General features: G+C 44.7%; 2 long non-coding RNA genes across 3 annotated transcripts; both read left to right on the forward strand.

The window, feature by feature from the left end:
* The first annotated feature begins 11,067 nt into the window (after positions 1-11,067).
* LOC124676322 lies at positions 11,068-11,703 on the forward strand. Its single transcript, XR_006993573.1, has 2 exons — positions 11,068-11,195; positions 11,278-11,703. It is a non-coding gene; the product is annotated as an uncharacterized LOC124676322 (long non-coding RNA).
* Positions 11,704-12,871: 1,168 nt separating this feature from the next.
* On the forward strand, positions 12,872-14,256 carry LOC124676323. Of its 2 annotated transcripts, none has more exons than XR_006993575.1 (4): positions 12,872-12,933; positions 13,181-13,289; positions 13,420-13,503; positions 13,628-14,256. It is a non-coding gene; the product is annotated as an uncharacterized LOC124676323 (long non-coding RNA). The 2 variants fall into 2 exon arrangements; XR_006993574.1 differs by having other exon boundaries at positions 13,441-13,503.
* The last annotated feature ends 5,295 nt before the right edge of the window (positions 14,257-19,551 follow it).

The raw sequence follows: 19,551 nt of genomic DNA on the forward strand, positions 1-19,551 counted from the left end.
TCTTGCCACTCCCTAGTGAGCTGCCACCAACTTGGGCTCAAACTCACAAGGTCGCCACTATGTGGGCTTTGAGATTTATAGGAAAAACTGAAATCTAATTTGGGCCACTAAGTGTAGGCCCAATATTTCAACAATCCCCCACCGGATCTCAAATCCCCATTTAGAGATTTACCAATACTCACCGCTTGTTTATATACCGATGTTTCAGCGGAGACCGTTAAGTTGAACTTCCGCCTAGAACCTTAAGCTACATCCATTCACACTTGAACAATGGACTAAGCCTTGAATTGCAAGTTTTGCGTGAACAGGGTTTCACTCAAAGTCATAACCAAGTACATGGCTGCCGCAGCCTACCCCGCGGGTGAAGCATATGCGTCATACTTCGTGGTCTCTTCATGAGTTTACTAGAGATCACCCAAATCTCATAGATTGCGACGTTTAACAATCGGACTCATATAGGTGTGTTATTTCAAGAATGCTCTGTAGGACAAGCATCTTTGCTAATATAGCCAACATAAACACATTAAGGCTTGTTGCCAACCCGCCTTACAGACAATTGAGAGTTGTGCATCTTCACATAGAGAGGGTTACATAATACTCTCCTCAATTAAACCACTAGTTTGTTCTTCCTGTGTCCTAATTCACGGGATCTCCGATCACAAAGGTTGGGTTACCACTATGGTGTAACATCAACGGGTCTCAAACCCATCTCCTCGATGCACTTTCTATCACATTACGTGATAGTCCCTTTGTAAAGGGATCTGCCAGGTTTTTGTCTCGTTTGAATATATGTAACAGCTTATTACTCCGGAGTTTCGCAATTTCCCGACGGACTTCAAACGTCTCTTGACGTGTCTTGATGACTTCGCGTTATCCTTAGAATTGTTCACTTTGACAATTACAGCTTGATTGTCACAATTCAAAAGGATTGCCGAACAGGTTTTTCAACCACAGGCAAGTCCATCAAGAGCTCACGCAACCATTCTGATTCAACAGTGGTTGTGTCTAAAGCAGTAAGTTCTGCTTCCATAGTTGACCTTGTAAATATGGTTTGCTTGCAAGATCTCCATGACACTGCGCCACCTCCAAAGGTAAATACATACCCGCTAGTGGCGTAGAGATCAGCTACATCAGAGATCCAATTTGAATCACTATATCCTTCAAGCACAGCTGGGTGCCCTGAATAGTGAATCCCATAACTCATTGTACCGCATAGATAGCGCATGACCCTATCAAGTGCATGCCAATGATCGATACTCGGGTTTGACATGAACCTACTCAACTTGCTAACAAGCAAAAGAGATGTCCGGTCTAGTCGCGCTCGCTAAGTACATGAGTGAGCCAACAATCCGAGAATATCTCAGTTGATCTACGGCAATCCTTCGGTTCTTGCGTAATGTCACACTCGGGATCATAAGGTGTTGAAGAAGGCTTGTTATCAATATAGCCGAACCGGCTCAAGATCTTCTCAACATAATGGGATTGCGTTAGAGTAATCCCACTCTCGTTCTTAATCAGCTTGATGTTCGTAATCACATCGCCTTCTCCTGCATCTTTCATATCAAAGCATTTTGACAAGAAAGACTTGACCTCGTGTATTATTTTCATGTTTGTACCAAAGATCAGAATATCATCCACATACAAACATAGTATAACACCTTCGCCCCCACCATGGCGATAGTAAACACACTTGTCAGCCTCATTGACAACAAAGCCTACGTAAGTCAAAGTTCCGTCAAACTTCTCATGCCATTGCTTAGGTGCTTGTTTCGGGCCATATAAAGATTTCAGCAACTTGCACACCTTTCTTTCTTCACCTTTTACTACGAACCCATCAAGTTGATCCATATAGATTTCCTCTTCCAACTCTCCATTAAGAAAAGTCTGTCTTTACGTCCATTTGATGAACGATAAGACCATAGGAGGCAGCCATGGACAATAGTACTCGAATGGTGGTAAGTCTAGCGACAGTGTGAATAGGTGTCGAAGTAATCTTCGCCTTCTCTCTCGTGTGTAGCCTTTAGCTACAAGCCGCGCCTTGTACTTCTCAATAGTACCATCAGGTCTTAGCTTCTTCTTGAACACCCATTTGCAGCCCACAAGCTTGCATCCATGGGGTCGTTCGATAGCTCCCAAGTTCCATTAGAAAGAATCGAGTCCATCTCATTATGGACAGCTTCTTTCCAATCATCTCGCATCCGGAGATGCATATGCCTCTGCAATGGACGTGGGAGTATCATCCACAAGGTACACAATGAAATCATCACCAAAAGATTTTTCAATCCTTCGTCTCTTGCTCTGTTTAGGAGCTTCATTGTCATCCTTCTCGTAACATTCTCATGTGATTGTTCAAAATACTCATTAGATGTACTAGACTCGAGAATTATCTCGTGGAAATTCTAGCAATGCTATGCATATCTTTCATAGGAAACATATTCTCAAAAAATGTTGCATCACGAGATTCCATAATAGTATCAACATGCATATCGTGTACCTCGGATTGAACTACTAAAAATCTATATCCTACACTCCGAGGAGCATAACCTAGAAAGATACAATCCACTCGTCTTTGGTCCGAGTTTGCGCTTCTTAGTGATTGGAATATTGACTTTCGCCAAACATCCCCATGTGCGCAAATACGAAAGTGATGGTTTTCTTCCAGCCCACTCCTCGTAAGGGGTTTTATCTTTATTCTTGTTAGGAACTCTATTCAGGACATGACATGAAGTCAATAAAGCCTCCCCCACCATGCCTTAGATAAACCAACGAAGTGGCTAACATGGAATTAACCAAGTCGGTCAACGTGCGGTTTTTCCTCTCGGCAACCCCGTTTGATTGGGGTGAATAGGGAGGCGTCCTCTCATGAATAATGCCATGTTCCTCACAGTAATTCATCAAAGATTTTAGGAAAATACTCGCCACCACGATCCGACCTAAGACGCTTGATCTTTCTCTCTAGTTGATTTTCAACTTCGGCCTTATAAATTTTAAAGTAGTCTAAAGCTTCATCTTTAGTTCGCAACAAATAAACATAGCAAAATCTAGTCGCATCATCAATCAATGTCATGAAATATCTCTTTCCACCTTTTGTCAACACACCATTCATCTCGCATAGATCGGAATGTATGAGTTCTAGAGGTGCCAAGTTTCTCTCCTCGGCCGCCTTGTGAGGCTTCCGAGGTTGCTTTGATTGCACACAACTATGGCACTTAGAACCTTTGGCAATGGTGAAATTCGGAATTAAACTTAAACTCGGATAGCCGAGACATTAAACCAAAATTAATGTGACATAAACGAGAATGCCAAACACCGGTATCATCACTAATATTGCCACAAATATGGTTCACGTGACTTATTACCGAAATCGTAAAGCGAAAAGCGGAACAAGCCTCCGCACTCATAGCCTTTACCAATAAATTGTCCAAACTTGGAAACAACTACTTTATTCGACTCTAAAACAACCTTAAACCCATCTCTCGCATAGAAGGGAGCCGCTAACGAGATTCTTGTTCATAGTAGGGACATGCCGCACGTTCCTCGCCGCACGATCTTCCCCGAAGTGAACTTCGCATCTACCGTGCCAACACCACGAACGTAAGCATGTGACCCATTCCCCATCAAGACGGAAGAATCCCGGCGACTCCGGTAAGAAGTGAACATGGATATGTCAAGCACACACATGAACATTAGCACCCGTATCAATCCACCAACATGGAGATTGAAATACCGAAAGAACAAGAAAGAGATTACCGTACCCATCAGCATTGCTAGCGGTCACCGTGTTGACTTGCCTCCCCTTTTTCTTGCGGTCTCGCCCTCTCCGGACAAGTCCTTAGAAAAGTGGCCAGCCTCTCCACACGTAAAGCAGCTCGGATCTGCTTTGTTTATCATCTTCTTCTTCTTGAAGGTTGTAGTCTTCATAGGCTTATTGAAGGAGGGCTTGTTATTCCCTTTGTTCTTGCTCGTAGGGTTTCTTCCGCACCATGTTGGCGCTAGACCGACCCTCTCCTTTCTCGCGATTATCCTTAGCCCGAGCTTTCTCCTCAACATCAAGAGATGCTATCGGGTTTTCAACCGATATCTCCCGTCTCTTGTGTTTGAGAGTTGTGGCAAAGTTCCTCCATGAAGGGGGCAACTTAGCGATGATGCATCCAGCCACAAACTTGTCGTAAGGCACACTTAAGGAGTTCAAGCTCTTTCGCAATGCACCGTATCTCATGAGCTTGTTCGACTACAGTAACGGTTGTTAACCATCCCGATGTCATGGAAGCTCTCCATGATGTACAGCTTCATCGCTCGCATCGGTTGCACCGAACTTAGCATTCAGTGCATCCCAGAGCTCTTTACCATCTGTTAAGTGCATGTACACATCACACAGACGATCAGCAAGGATACTTAGAACGCATCCGACGAAGAGAGTGTTGTTTTCCTTGAACTTGTTCTGATCTTGGTCAGATATAGTTCCTTCAGGTAAACCATCAGTAACTTCGAACACTTTCAGATGAGTAAGCCAGAGCATGGCCTTATACTGCCACCTCTTAAAGTGCACACCGGTAAACTTATCCGGCCTCAGTGCATCGGAAAAAACAGCCATTGTTAACTCAGGAAATTGCCTACAATTAGGTTTTTGGATTGTTGGAGAATTAGGCACAATTTCCATGATTAATTCCAGAATATAAAACATGATGACAACAACTACTAACATGTGAAACTCGAACATACTAGATGCACTAATCAACATGAGTAGCAAGACAGACAAACAAGTAAAGCATCCATCGGTAAACAGATCGAGATATGTCGCACGTACCGATCTGGTGGAGGTGGCGGTGGAGGTGTAGCAGATGATGTCGCAGCAGTAACGTTGTTGATGACAACGTTGTTGATGACGGGTCGAAGTAGACGCGTAGGCAGCACCGCCCGACTTGGACTGAAGGCGACCCGTGATGAAGAGCTTGAGCGAGCCGCGCGAGCGCTTCCCAAAACCTACTTCGCCCTCTCCCGCACAGATCGCAAGGACGAGCGGTTCCGGAGACTCGCTCTCCCGTTCGCCGATGCACGTCGGCGCGCGGGATGGGGTAGGCTACGATGGCGGCGCAAGCGCAGAGAGGTGGAAACCCTAACTCGTGTATTCGGTGTATTTCGCGGTAGCCGGGCAGGAGATTATATAGGCTCGGGAAACCCTAGGCAACGTGGGCCACTCCCACGTCGCACGAACGTTTCGAGTCGGCTACGGATAGCCCACGATCCGGGAGCGACCCGAACCGACTAATCGCGACGCGTCCGTCTAGGACTCCGTTCGTTTTCCCCGAGCCGCAAAAAGTAAGGAAAGTCTCGGCTCGAGGCTCAATCCACTCACCACGAGCGCGGCGCGCGCGCGCGTCGTGACGTGTCGAGTCGAGTCGAGACGAGCGAGCGAGGAGGAGGAGGAGCGCGCGCGTGTAGCACTCCTTTTCTCACTCACTTACTAGTGGTGGAACAACCCACCTTATAAGGTGGTCTAACTTCCTCCCAACTTTCCATGTGGGACTAAACTTCCCACCTCTTGCCACTCCCTAGTGAGCTGCCACCAACTTGGGCTCAAACTCACAAGGTTGCCACTATGTGGGCTTTGAGATTTATAGGAAAAACTGAAATCTAATTTGGGCCACTAAGTGTAGGCCCAATATTTCAACAATCCCCCACCGCATCTCAAATCCCCATTTAGAGATTTACCAATACTCACCGCTTGTTTATATACCAGTGTTTCAGCTGAGACCGTTAAGTTGAACTTCCGCCTAGAACCTTAAGCTACATCCATTCACACTTGAACAATGGACTAAGCCTTGAATTGCAAGTTTTGCGTGAACAGGGTTTCACTCAAAGTCATAACCAGTACATGGCTGCCAGTAGCCTACCCCGCGGGTGAAGCATATGCGTCATACTTCGTGGTCTCTTCATGAGTTTACTAGAGATCACCCAAATCTCATAGATTGCGACGTTTAACAATCGGACTCATATAGGTGTGTTATTTCAAGAATGCTCAGTAGGACAAAGCATCTTTGCTAATATAGCCAACATAAACACATTAAGGCTTGTTGCCAACCTCGCCTTACAGACAATTGAGAGTTGTGCATCTTCACATAGAGAGGGTTACATAATACTCTCCTCAATTAAACCACTAGTTTGTTCTTCCCAGTGTCCTAATTCACGGGATCTCCGATCACAAAGGTTGGGTTACCACTATGGTGTAACATCAACGGGTCTCAAACCCATCTCCCTCGATGCACTTTCTATCACATTACGTGATAGTCCCTTTGTAAAGGGATCTCGCTAGGTTTTTGTCTCGTTTGAATATATGTAACAGCTTATTACTCCGGAGTTTCGCAATTTCCCGACAGACTTCAAACGTCTCTTGACGTGTCTTGATGACTTCGCGTTATCCTTAGAATTGTTCACTTTGACAATTACAGCTTGATTGTCACAATTCAAAAGGATTGCCGAACAGGTTTTTCAACCACGAGCAAGTCCATCAAGAGCTCACGCAACCATTCCGATTCAACAGATGGTTGTGTCTAAAGCAAGAAGTTCGCTTCCATAGTTGACCTTGTCAATATGGTTTGCTTGCAAGATCTCCATGACACCGCGCCACCTCCAAAGGTAAATACATACCCGCTAGTGGCGTAGAGATCAGCTACATCGGAGATCCAATTTGAATCACTATATCCTTCAAGCACGACTGGGTGCCCCGAATAGTGAATCCCATAACTCATTGTACCACATAGGTAGCGCATGACCCTATCAAGTGCATGCCAATGATCAGCACTCGGGTTTGACATGAACCTACTCAACTTGCTAACAGCAAAAGAGATGTCCGGTCTAGTCGCGCTCGCTAAGTACATGAGTGAGCCAACAATCTGAGAATATCTCAGTTGATCTACGGCAATCCTTCGGTTCTTGCGTAATGTCACACTGGAATCATAAGGTGTTGAAGAAGGCTTGCTATCAATATAGCCGAATCGGCTCAAGATCTTCTCAACATAATGGGATTGCGTTAGAGTAATCCCACTCTCGTTCTTAATCAGCTTGATGTTCAGAATCACATCAGCTTCTCCCAGATCTTTCATATCAAAGCATTTTGACAAGAAAGACTTGGACGGATTGCCTACAATTAGGTTTTTGGATTGTTGGAGAATTAGGCACAATTTCCATGATTAATTCCAGAATATAAAACATGATGACAACAACTACTAACATGTGAAACTCGAACATACTAGATGCACTAATCAACATGAGTAGCAAGCAAAGACAAACAAGTAAAGCATCCATCGGTAAAACGTATCGAGATATGTCGCACGTACCGATCCGGTGGAGGTGGCGGTGGAGGTGTAGCAGATGATGTCGCAGCAGTAACGTTGTTGATGACAACGTTGTTGACGACGGGTCGAAGTAGACGGTAGGCAGCACCGCCCGACTTGGACGGAAGGCGACCCGTGATGAAGAGCTTGAGCAGTCGCGCAGAGCGCTTTCCAAAAACCTAATTCGCCGATGCACGTCGGCGCGCGGGATGGGGTAGGCTACGATGGCGGCGCAAGCAGTAAGGACTCTGTTCGTTTTCCTGAGCTGCAAAAAGTAAGGAAAGTCTCGGCTCGAGGCTCAATCCACTCACCACGAGCGCGGCGCGGCGCGGCGCGGCGCGGCGCGGCGTGACGAGTCGAGCGAGGAGGAGGAGGAGCGCGCGCGTGTAGCACTCCTTTTCTCACTCACTTACTAGTGGTGGAACAACCCACCTTATAAGGTGGTCTAACTTCCTCCCAACTTTCCATGCGGACTAAACTTCCCACCTTCGCCACTCCCTAGTGAGCTGCCACCAACTTGGGCTCAAACTCACAAGGCTGCCACTATGTGGGCTTTGAGATTTATAGGAAAAACTGAAATCTAATTTGGGCCACTAAGTGTAGGCCCAATATTTCAACAGCTTGTACGGTTCACTGCTCTCATCTACGGCAAGGCGCCGCCGGACTCCTTGGGCCAAGATGACTGGTACTGGCGCTCTCTCCCGCTGCCTCCCTTTGAGTATGATGCTGATCAGTGCTCGAGATCGGATGCTGGTTTCACGGATGACACGAGCGACGACGGCGACTCGCAGCACCCCTGCGCCATCTTCGCCTTCACAGTGGTCGGCGACTCGCGGATCTGGGTGTCCACAGTGGCCGCCGGCACGTACTCCTTCGACACGGCGAGCTACGAATGGAGCAAGGTCGGCGCGTGGGCACTGCCGTTCAGAGGCCGCGCCGTGTACGTCCCCGAGCACGGCCTCTGGTTCGGCTTCTCGGACGAAGGCTACCAGCTCTGCGCGGCCGAGCTTGCTCTGACGCAGGCGCCGGTGCTGCACAGGGTGTGGCAAGACCCGGCTCCGCCCGAGTACCTGAGGGAGACCCTGATGCTGACGGCGGCCCGTCTCTTGCCGTTGGGCTCCGGCAAGCTGTGCGTTGCGAGGGTTTTCGATGAAACAGAGCCGGAATATTACGAGACATTTGCGGTGGTCTCAGGCGTGGAGGTGCGGCGTGGCGCCGGCGTAGGAGATTGCCTGCTGGTGGTCAACCACAAGTCCAGACGTTACATCTTTGGATCATGTGACGACGTCGACGTCAGGCTACTGTGATATTGCAACCGAGTTCAGAGCACAGACCATGCACTCTGAACCTACATGCGACATTGCTTCTTTCGATCTGCGAATCACCACAAAGAAACATCCCCGAGATGGCCTTAAATGAAATGAATAAGTGTACAACATGAAGATTGTGTACCTCGTCGAGATAAACAACTTTATTATTTGGATTGTCTCAATCTGAGGTTGCATGTGCCTCCACAACCAAAACAAGCTGCTCCCAGTACCTGCCCTGGTGCCACTGGGATAATTAGTGTGCTTTATACCGAGTTTTACTGAAGGTTTTCGGTGTTCCGTCTTGGTATAGTATGACGATATGCACCCTAGTATCTGGGCCGGTGGTACTGCCGCAAGGGCACGGTATTTATCCCGTGCTTTCTTTTCTGTTTGATTGTTGGTCGTCTATGTCGTGCTTAGCTGTTCTCCGTTTCTGCTGCCCGTTGGCTAACCACTGTAAATTACAGCCACTCTTTTGGCTTTTTTTTTTCCTTCCTGATAGTAAAATACATGCAGTTACCCTGCATGGTTTAGGAAAAAAAAGAAACACAGCCAACTAATGTAGTTTAAGAAGACACTGAACGACTCTCGAAATGGTCTCGGATGGAAAAGTAATACTCCTTCCGTCTCATAAAAGTTGTTTGAGATTTATCAAAATTTAGATGTTTTAGTGTCTAACAATCAAACAAAACAATCTACCACTTTTGTCTCTCCTCCTCCTTGTATTGCTACGTTTTTTTTCATTTTTTGCTAGGGATATTGCTTTTTGTTCATGTTAGAGAGCAACAATCTAGCCTGCAAAACAAAAAGAGCAACAATCTAGGAGGTCCTAAGGCGAGTGAATCAAGCTACGGGTGGCCCATAGACACCGCACACGGATGGTGTCCCTTTCGGAAGAGCTGGTTTTTTAGCGGTTGCGGGTCTCCCTTGACGAAGATGCCTTGCATACTCGGATGTACACTAGACATGTTCGAAAATCCTACCCCCGGAAATGATGGTGTACTTGGGAGAGCTCCACTTCATTCTATCTCCAAACTCCACTCCACCAACAAAGCTCTAGAGCGGCCAAAAAAGCCCTCGGCTCGTTTGGTAGATCTAGATTCACATAAGAGGGAGGTTGTTGAGAGCCACTTGTTTTATTTATCTTTTATTTTTCTTTGCTGATTGGTGCTACACGATTTGTGAGATGTCTCATGTTTGTGCGAAGTCTCACCTTTTTCACATGGTCATTTAACCGTGTGCGATGTTGTGCCACCACTTTTCCCACCCACGTGTAGTGATGGTTCGATAAATCAGGTGGAATGGGCATTTTTCATCCATGTGCCAGTCTGATTAGAACTTGACAATATGATATTCAAATGCATTCGTGTTCAATCTAAGATACACAATTCTGTTTTACAAAAATTGAGTATGATATTTGTTAGACTCGTGTAGTAGAACCATCTATCAAGATATTCCAATACTTCTAAGTAGGCACACCTTATTCAGTAAATAGATGTGTGTTTGCCTACTTTTTCTGATTTATCTAGCTTAGTTCACTTCAGAAATGTGTTATAGTTACCTTGGAAACATATAGTTCCATTTTAGCATTTGTGCAGTTGTAACGATAAAAATTTGAGTTGCATAATGTTTAACATTGAGGTTTGACAGTATCAACATAGTTATGTTGTTCATGTTGACGGTACAAAAACATAGTATTCGACCAAAGTTGTCTGCTAAATCTTACATCAGTTTAAAATTGGTAAACTTTAGCGACAATGAGATGTATAGAAACAAAGGTGTTTAGTATAAATTTCTAGTAACAATATTATATTATACCCTATATAAAGGATGGTTGATTTTGGGTTTTACCCTTGGTCCAGGAACTGTTCCCGGTCTATTTATCTCGAATGGCTGTGAGACACGTCGTTGCCTACTCTAGCCTCTTCCTTTATCTTCAATGAACTAATCTATTTTTGCTTTTTTCCCTCTAGGTGAAAGGGTAACCGGTAACCGGTTCCTAGACTGCTCTCCTTTCATTAATTTTGATCGGTGCCGGTACTGTGGGGTGTAGAGAGGTGGGTTTTTATTCGGTGGCTGCCACGTTTTTATTTGATGTCCTGGGTGGTTGTGCCTTCTTTTTTTATCTAACCGCTTTGACTATCTCTACCTCGAGAGATCCCCTGCCCATACGCATCTCGATTCCCTCCCCCACCGCCCCATCTCTCCTCCGGTCCTCCCCCTCCCTGGCCGTGCCTCTACTCGGGCGCCCGCGAAACCCTAGCCCCTGCACCTTCTTCTCGATCACCCCGAGCTCCTGCTCCACCACATGGACGCCGGCGACCACCTCCTGGATCCCCACCGTCGACCACATCGTGCTCGGCCACCCTCTGGTGTCCCCGGTGGTGTGGTGGTCTGGGTCTGCTGCTACATCCTCCTGGGCTGGCCGTGGCCTGCTGGGGCTGCTACATGTAATACGGGCATGGAGGATTCGTTGGACGAAGATTGGCTGCGCCACTCGCCCCCTCCTGCCCTTGAACTTCCTCCTCAACATCTTCTCTCTCTTTTGATGGTAGGCTGTTCGCTCGGTTCCTCTTTTTTCCAGTCAGTTGTGACCATGGTGTTTCACCTAGGGTTCTTCATCTGCTTTGCAGATCAGTCCTGTCTGCTGGTCTGGTGGCGCACTTGGAGCAAGGAACACAGTTTCTGCCATCCACGTTTTCCCTCCCTTGGTTTCTTCATTGTTTGCAGTAGTGATTCAGCTTTTCTAAGGCTTGCTACATGTATCTGGAATTGGTGACACATATAACTGGGATGGTTCAGTCGGTTAGGTAATGATGCTTCATTGTCTGCAGTAGTGATTCTAAATTAGATTACTTTTTTTGCTGCAGGTACAACACATGTTTTGGGTTATTTTGCAGGCTCTTCCTGCATTCCTTTTTTGGCAGGAGATCCTTGGTGATGATTCCTGTATTACTCTTAGTGACAACTGAAAATTCAAGGAAAATGTTAACTTAAAGCATGATGTTTCCAGGTCCTATTTACTTAAGCATAAACCTTTCCTATGCTTTCTCCTTTCTGCAAAAAATTAAAAATAAAGCATTAATTTGTGCATGAATGTTACTTATGGAATGCATAGTTCTGGGAATGGGTATGGAACTGAACTTAGTTGGGCTTATGGTCTAAGCAAGTCAATCGTGGATTCTCTGTAATGTATCACATCTAGCCTTTGGATTAATTTAACTTGCAAGTGATACATTCTTCTTTTTTTCATGCATTATTTTTATGATATTTCAGTTCTACACTAAACAACTTATGAATGCGGATTTTACTTACTTGTGAATGAACAAATATAAGAAGCAACAAGTAATCGAGTATGTTAATGCTCTAACTCAATGCTGCATTGGTTTTGTCAGATTGTACAAATCCCAACATCATGTATATACTAGTATAATTTTAATTGTTAGTTTCACTCCCGCAAACATCTTTGTTTTCATGTGTTTGTGAGTTTTAGTGCTTGACAATCTACGCTAGAGGATTCAGTATAAAAAATCCAGATTTGTATAATTCACTTGTGGATGAAACAAAACCAGAGTCCACATGCCTATCTATCTGTTGCTTCATGTGCTTCTATTGTTTCATCATTATCTATCAGTACGCCACATGAATGCTACCTTTCCTATCTACTTGGACAAGAGGTAGAAGAAAGGGAAACAAGAGTTTGAATTAGTTACAATTTATGAATGATTTAGATTGCCACTCGGTATGGAAGTGTATGTTCTTCCTTCATGACTTTTGCCTAGATTGATTACTCAACCCTAATTTTTTGGCATATAAATTCATCATAATCATTTATATAACTTGCACCAATGTTTAGAAGATGAAATATATGTTTCTTATACATGGAATCAGGTAAACTAACTGTTACCAATAGGTTGTTTGATGCTGAAAGACCAATTGACTTAAATCTACTAGATTAAGAAATAGCACTTCCCATGTGTTCTGAATGTTGTTACCTTGATGGCTTGATCGACAATCTCATGTCATGCTTTATAGCTTGCAGTACTTAAAGATACAGTGCAACCTTCTACTTTTTGTATGCTCTTTACAATAATGCTTAAATAGATAAGAAAATAACTGAATACTATTTAAATTTAATGGTATTTCTACTTCTTTTGCAGCCTAAATATATGAACATAAGTTTCTACTACCTGTTTGAAGATTTAGGCAATGGGGCACATAGATAGTATCTAATGACTTGTGACTAACGATGTGCATACAGGAGGCAATTCAGTTGTCAGAAAGTTGAGGTAAGTCTAAATATTCCTCTTTTACATAATAATAAAATCGTGCACTTCGCAGTTCGGTGCGGTCTGTAGGGTAAGCTACAAATAATTCTTATACTATATTGTCTAATTCTATTCCGTACAGTCGTTGCCGCCTTTATTGAGAATACATATACCTACATTAGACTAATTTGCTAAACTAACATATTCATACAGATGCAACTCACTACTTTCCATGTACAAGCAAATTATTTAAGCCATATATTTTCAGGTACAAATCAAGATGACATTTCGAATGTTCAGTTTCAAAGATCGTACCAGAAAGTACTTGATCACCTGTAACGATGGTCAGCTATTTGCTATCCAATTTATGGTTTCAGGTATGCTTACACACTTGATTGTAGTGTCAACTATGTTAATTATACAGTTGTAATACCAAATGTATGTGTGCATCTTAGATTCAGATAATTCAGAAAGTAGCTCAGTATATGAAATGTAACACCACACCAGTGTTTTCTTGATCCATTGAAGATACAGATGGAGTTCTCCAGTTTCAGCGAGTTGTGTACAACATCTAGTGGAAGTGGTGACCTGGTAATGCAGCACACCTGCATTCCCGTCACAACGTCTGACATCTTATATGTACGAGTCTTTACAGAGATGTTTATCTTATTATGTTGTTAAATTAATCAATGTCTCCTTTCATTCTTTTTCCTAGGGTTCACTCTCTACTGAAAGCATCAACTTACCTGTCCCTTTTTTCCATTGAAGTTTTTGGTGCCTACAGAGTTTAGATGATTAAACTTGAGGTGCAATTATTGTCAGTATTGGTTAACGGGTGTTTTGCTTTTGCACTAATGTGGTGATCTTTACATGCGTTATTTAACTTATTCATATTCACCAGTACAAACAAAACAAGAGCTGATTGTTCAAGATTAATTGCAGGACCAATATGATGCTCAAGCAGCTACATGTCTGCATAATGGCTACAGATGTTTGGTGCTCAGTTTACCGACAAGAGTTGATGCATTTACCGAAACACTATGTAGATAGTAGTGCAGTTACATTACATGTAATTTTAATTAGTGATTAGTTGCATGTTATGTTAATGGTCAGTAGTTCCTTTTGAGCTCAAGTGGCCTGCAAGAGCTGATGCACTTCGAGAAAACACTGTCTAGATAGTAGTGCAGTTATATTACATAAATTTTACATCAGTAGTTGGTTTCATGTTGGTCATGTAATCAGTATGTGCTAAGGACTATCTCTGGCCTCTTTCCTTTGTGTTGCTTTTTACTATGATGCATGTGATACATTTTAGCAGGTCAATCAAACTGAAAGCAAAATTCAGAATACCACAAATTTTTCCTGTAGTTTTGTTTCTTTGTTCTCTTCAGTGTAGAGATACTAATTGACACGCATATGTAGCAATTCAGTTATAAAGATTTGCTTCTGAAAGTGAAATTATTAACATGCTATCAAATTAGCAATCAAGTTGTGTAAGTTCAGTTTCAGATATTGATCTTTTTCACCCTTTCAGTGAAAAAGAAATTTACACTCAGTATACAACTTTTTAGTAGATGCGCGAGAAATGTTAACATACCAGCAAATTGTTGGATCCGCTTGCATTTCTTCTCTCTTTCATGTACCAGAATCGTCACCACGTGGTCTCCACATGCCATTATTTGCATTATTCTTCTCCATTTTTTTCCTTGCTGCTCACCACCCTCCCAATCCCCAAATCCCCCACGCCATTGCCTCTCTTCTTCGCTGCAGCTCCCCTGCAGCGTCTTCTCCGACGACGAGCAAGAGCCGCAGCTCCCCTGCGGCGGGTCGGAGCCGCGGACCCCCTCTGCCGGCAGCTCCGGTAGAAACACATGCATGATGTTGTGTACCCTTTTGCTTGCCGGACGATGAATACTGATGCAGCTACGCAACAGCGACCGCCCAACCCAATCGGCGCCGCTGCTGCCGACGGACAGCCTCCAGCTCCTGCTGTAGGCACTGCCAGCGGCCATCCCTGTTGCCCGGCACGGACGGACAGCCTCTGTGTTGCCCGGCTTTGCTACCCTCACACCTGCGCCTCCTCTCGGATAGCCACTGTCACAGTGAACGAGAAGAAGGGGAAAAAGGGGATCCGACCTCAGAGAGCGGAACACGACCACGGGCAAGCAGCTGGGCCCGGCGCGGCTCAAACTCCTTACGGAGCCGCGACAAGAACTCAAAAACGCGCTGAAACTCCAGATCCGCGCGCACAGTCAGACAGCAGGGACAGGTGGCACACACAGCTGTACGGAGAGAATCAAGCTGACGCCAAATAGCAGCACTCTGAGTGTAGAACTCATCAATAGTAGAATCACCCTGCTGAAGGGCATGCTCCTGGCGGACCACAGACAGTAAAGAGCATCCCCGGACGGCCGATAGCGCCGACGAAGAAAAGCCCACCGAGCAGCAGCGGTGGGAAGACCCATAAACTCGAGCAGGCATACCGAGGCGGAACACCTGGAGGTGAGAACAGCAGCAAGCACGAGCATCCTCATCAATCCACCGAGTGTACTCGATCGGATCCTGCCGGTAAGTCGCAACGGCAGTAGAGTGGTCCTGGACCTTCCGGTCATAATCAGCCGGTAGCAAGGTGTCATCAGCACTCTTGGTTGCATCCTTATCGACCCGAGTAGCATCGGGGGCAAGGGCAACAGTGGCGGTGCAACGAGCACCGGAGGAGCAACAGGGCGCGGCGGACGGGAGACCTCGCCGTAAAGCACACCCCAAAGACGAAGACCGCGCATGTGGACGCGCATAAAGGCAGCGAAATCAGGGTAATTCGCGCCATCGAAGATCACCGGGCAGCGAGGGATCGCAACATAGCCCGAAGAAGACATAGTTTTTTTTTTCTTTTTCGTTTTTTTTTGCCTTTTTTTTCTTTTTTTTTTCTTTTTTTTTTCTCAGAAGAAAGTCAACTGCAGAGGCAGAGGAAGAAGCACGGCCACGCGCGGGCCGTCGGAGAGCAGGGAGCAGCAGCAGCTAGGAGCGGGTGCACTTCACGGAAGAGCAGGGAGCAGCAGCAGCTAGGAGCGAGGAGCAGGTGCACTTCACGGAAGATCGGAGCAGCACACCAAGGATCGGGTGCACTTCGGAGATCGAATCCAGGGCGCGCGCGGAGGATCGAGCACACGGAGGATCGGGTGCCGGGGCGGCAGGGCGCCACACGCGGGGGAGGAATCGGGCAGCGAGGCCTGCCACGCGCAGCAGGAATCGGGCGGCCGGGCGGAATCGGCCGATCGGGCGACGGACGGGACGACGGACGGGAGATTGGAGATTGAACAAGCAACGTCCGTCGGGTACTAGGGGATCAAAATTTGCTCTGATACCATGTTAGGGCAATATGCTTGTTGTATTACCAGGGGGCTAAAGGCCACAATACATAGTACATGTACAGGTGCACATGTGTAGAAAATCCCCTAACATATGGGGAAACTATAATAGACAAATATATACATCTAACACATCTATCCGGATAGTAGGTGACTGAAAATAGTAACGAGAGAGGACATAAGCAGGCCCAACCAGGATGGGTTAACTAATACTGTACCCAACTACCTGCTATGTGTAATTGAGAAAAAGGAGAATTTGTTCATGAATTGTTTCTCCAGCCTCTAAATTTTGACTCAAAAGTTAAATAAGAACCGAACGTACACAGCGGAGCTATCAGGTTTGGATATCCAAATATACAAACAGTCAGGATGGGGTGCATCTTACCAAATGGTTGTTATTTGAATCGAGCATGCATGCCTACCGCGCGCTACCGGTTTCCAAAGCATCAAAACCAGCAGCGATCTTCTGCTAGGCAAGCTGGTGCGACAGCTGCAGTCTTACCCGCCTCACACTTCGGTGGCTGAAGGCCTGAAGTCTCCAAAAACAAAACTAAAATGAAGGAAAAGGGTAGGGCAGAGTCTCCGAAACGCAGCGACTTCCTTTTACCCTAGTGGAAGTCCGTTAATCTGTCGCATGATGCTCCTTTCTTCTTCTTCTTCTTCTTCTTCCCCGATTAAGCTCCTCCCAGGAACCTACCAATTCTAGCTAAAAAAACCGAATCTGCATGTTCTCGACAGCGAAACACGGAGGTGGTTTCAGCAGCGGGAAACCATTTCGTCATTTATATAGTACTGATCAGTCTGATCAATACTTGAAAGTGTGATCTTGAAATGCATTCTCGTTCAATCTAAGATACACAATCCTGCTTTATGAAAATTGAGTACGATATATGTTAGACTTGTGTGGTAGAACCCTCTATCAAGATATTCTAATACGGAGTAGTTTTAAGTATGCACACGTTATTCAGTAAATAGATCTGTGGTTGCCTACTTTTTATAATTCGTCTAGATTTATAAATAGTTCACTTCAAAAGAATGTTATAGTTAGACTTTAGAAAGAAACAACATAATTCCCTCAGAGACATATAGTTCCTATTTAGCATTTGTGCAGTCGTAAAGATAAATTTTTTAGTTGTATAATGGTCAACTTTGAGGTTTGACACTATCAACATAGTTATGTTGTTCATGTGGACAATACAAAAAAAATAGTAATCGACCAAAGTTGTCTGCTAAATCTTACTTCAGTTTAAAATTGGTAAACTTTAGCGACAATAAGATGTATAGAAGTAAAGGTGTTTAGTATAAATTGCTAGTAAATAATATATTTTTTTACTCGCCATGGATCCTCTAAACAATAATTTTGTACTTATGTTGAGGGGCTCCCAAAATTGTTTGGTTTGGGAAATTCTAATACTTGTTCGCACTATTATTTTTTGGGATAGGTAAATCTGATTGTAATACTTCTGAATTCGAGAGAACTATAGAAGTTGCATGACCATTCAGCCAACCTGATTCCACTTGGAGAGAAGGGCACCTAGCTGCAACTATTTTTTATTTTGAGTGTTATTGCTTACCTACCAATATTGGTCTCAGTTTTAATTTCAAAAATGTCAATGCTAGTTAGGGAACTTGATGTGACAATGCTAGTACCCGCTCCACGCTCATGTCTGCCTTGGACTTGACAATCCTAGAACAAATCGAGAACTTAATGAAAAGATTCATGTCTCTCTAGTTGTTGCATGTTCTTTTCTTCTTCCCCGATTAAGCACTTCCAGGAACTGCAATGTACCTGTCTACCCTAAAAAGGTTAAAACTCTTGAGATCAATTTGTGGGATAGCAAAACACGAAACCATATTTATTTATGTTCTATATGTTTTAATTATATGGTTGGGGACTGGTCATTGATGTATATATGGCACACGCTTCACTAGCAAGCAGGGTGTAGATGTGCATGCAATCTGGGTTGTGCGATGTCATGGTTCGAGTTCGAGTGGTGGTATGTTAGGCATGTGGGGCAAGTGGATATCAGGGCGGCGGCCTAAAAAGATCGACAATTCTCTATCTAGACCGTAAGGCCGCCCTCGATGTTGGCCGTTGGCGTGTCAGTGCCACGTTAGTGCAATTCTTGTGGATGGTCTTCTAACCCCACATTGCATTATCTTGTGTTTGCACCGTCATGGCGTCTTCTCTATGCCATTGGTCGGAGATCGTCTATTCTTGGCAGAGCGGGGTCCCACTTGGCTTGTATGCGTATTTTGTGTCGCATGTTGCGTCGTTGGTGTGTGTGGGCTTGGCCATTTATTGGAATGGTCGAGTGGGCTTATTGGCCCACTTATATCCAATATTACATAGTTTTCACTTAATTAATTGTACAACTCTCTTCTTAATTAACGAAGGACCGGATAATCCGATGCATATTGGCATTTCGATGTTGCCATCTGGTAGGCTCTCTCGTGCATGATGATGATCACACAAGATTCTCCCAGATTTTAACTTGAACTTTTTTTTTATCTCTCAAACATTAACCCGATAGACAATCTGCTTTCTTGTTACCTTAGTCGTAATGAAATATTCGAAACCAGCTCACATGTTGACATGTTTTCAGAGAAAACATTGTTGACATATACTTGCTAAAATAGTACTCTGCATTTAGCTAACATAATATAATAACTTAGTTATCACCATTTTCGTGTTATTAACGAAGCAGATGCTACATAGGGTAGCTTATGGATGTTGGTTGACGATGACGACATTAGAACACCTAGACGAGATTGGTACATGACACGATGTCCCAGATTCGGCCCCTCTCAGTGGAGGTAAAGATCTACTCCTGCTTGATTATATTGATGTATATATGGTTAGAGTGTTGTCGGTCGCGTAGATGGAAGCTATGAAGTCTATGTCCGTTAAGAGTATGAATGGGGTTGTCCTCTCTACGTGATCCTGGTCAAGCTTTATATAGATGACTTGACCTAGGGCTTTACGTCATGCGGATGAGTCATCTAAAACCCTAGTCGACTACCACCGTTGACTCTTTACTTGTTCTCCACGATGGTCTTGGTGGATCGACTGGACTCCTTTGAGGTGGCAGCTGGATTGGGCCATTCTTGTCTTGATCATTGACTCTCTTTTGCGGGCCTACCCGGTTGGATATTCCCTATACCGATGAAATGTGAGCATGATAGTAATTTTGCCGACCGCATCGCTCTCCTCCAGATCGACAATGGGAACGAAGCCTGGGACGACGGTTTGGGCCGCACGGACGCTGGG

This window comes from Lolium rigidum, chromosome 7, assembly GCF_022539505.1.
Source record: "Lolium rigidum isolate FL_2022 chromosome 7, APGP_CSIRO_Lrig_0.1, whole genome shotgun sequence".
Taxonomy (NCBI): Eukaryota; Viridiplantae; Streptophyta; class Magnoliopsida; order Poales; family Poaceae; genus Lolium; species Lolium rigidum.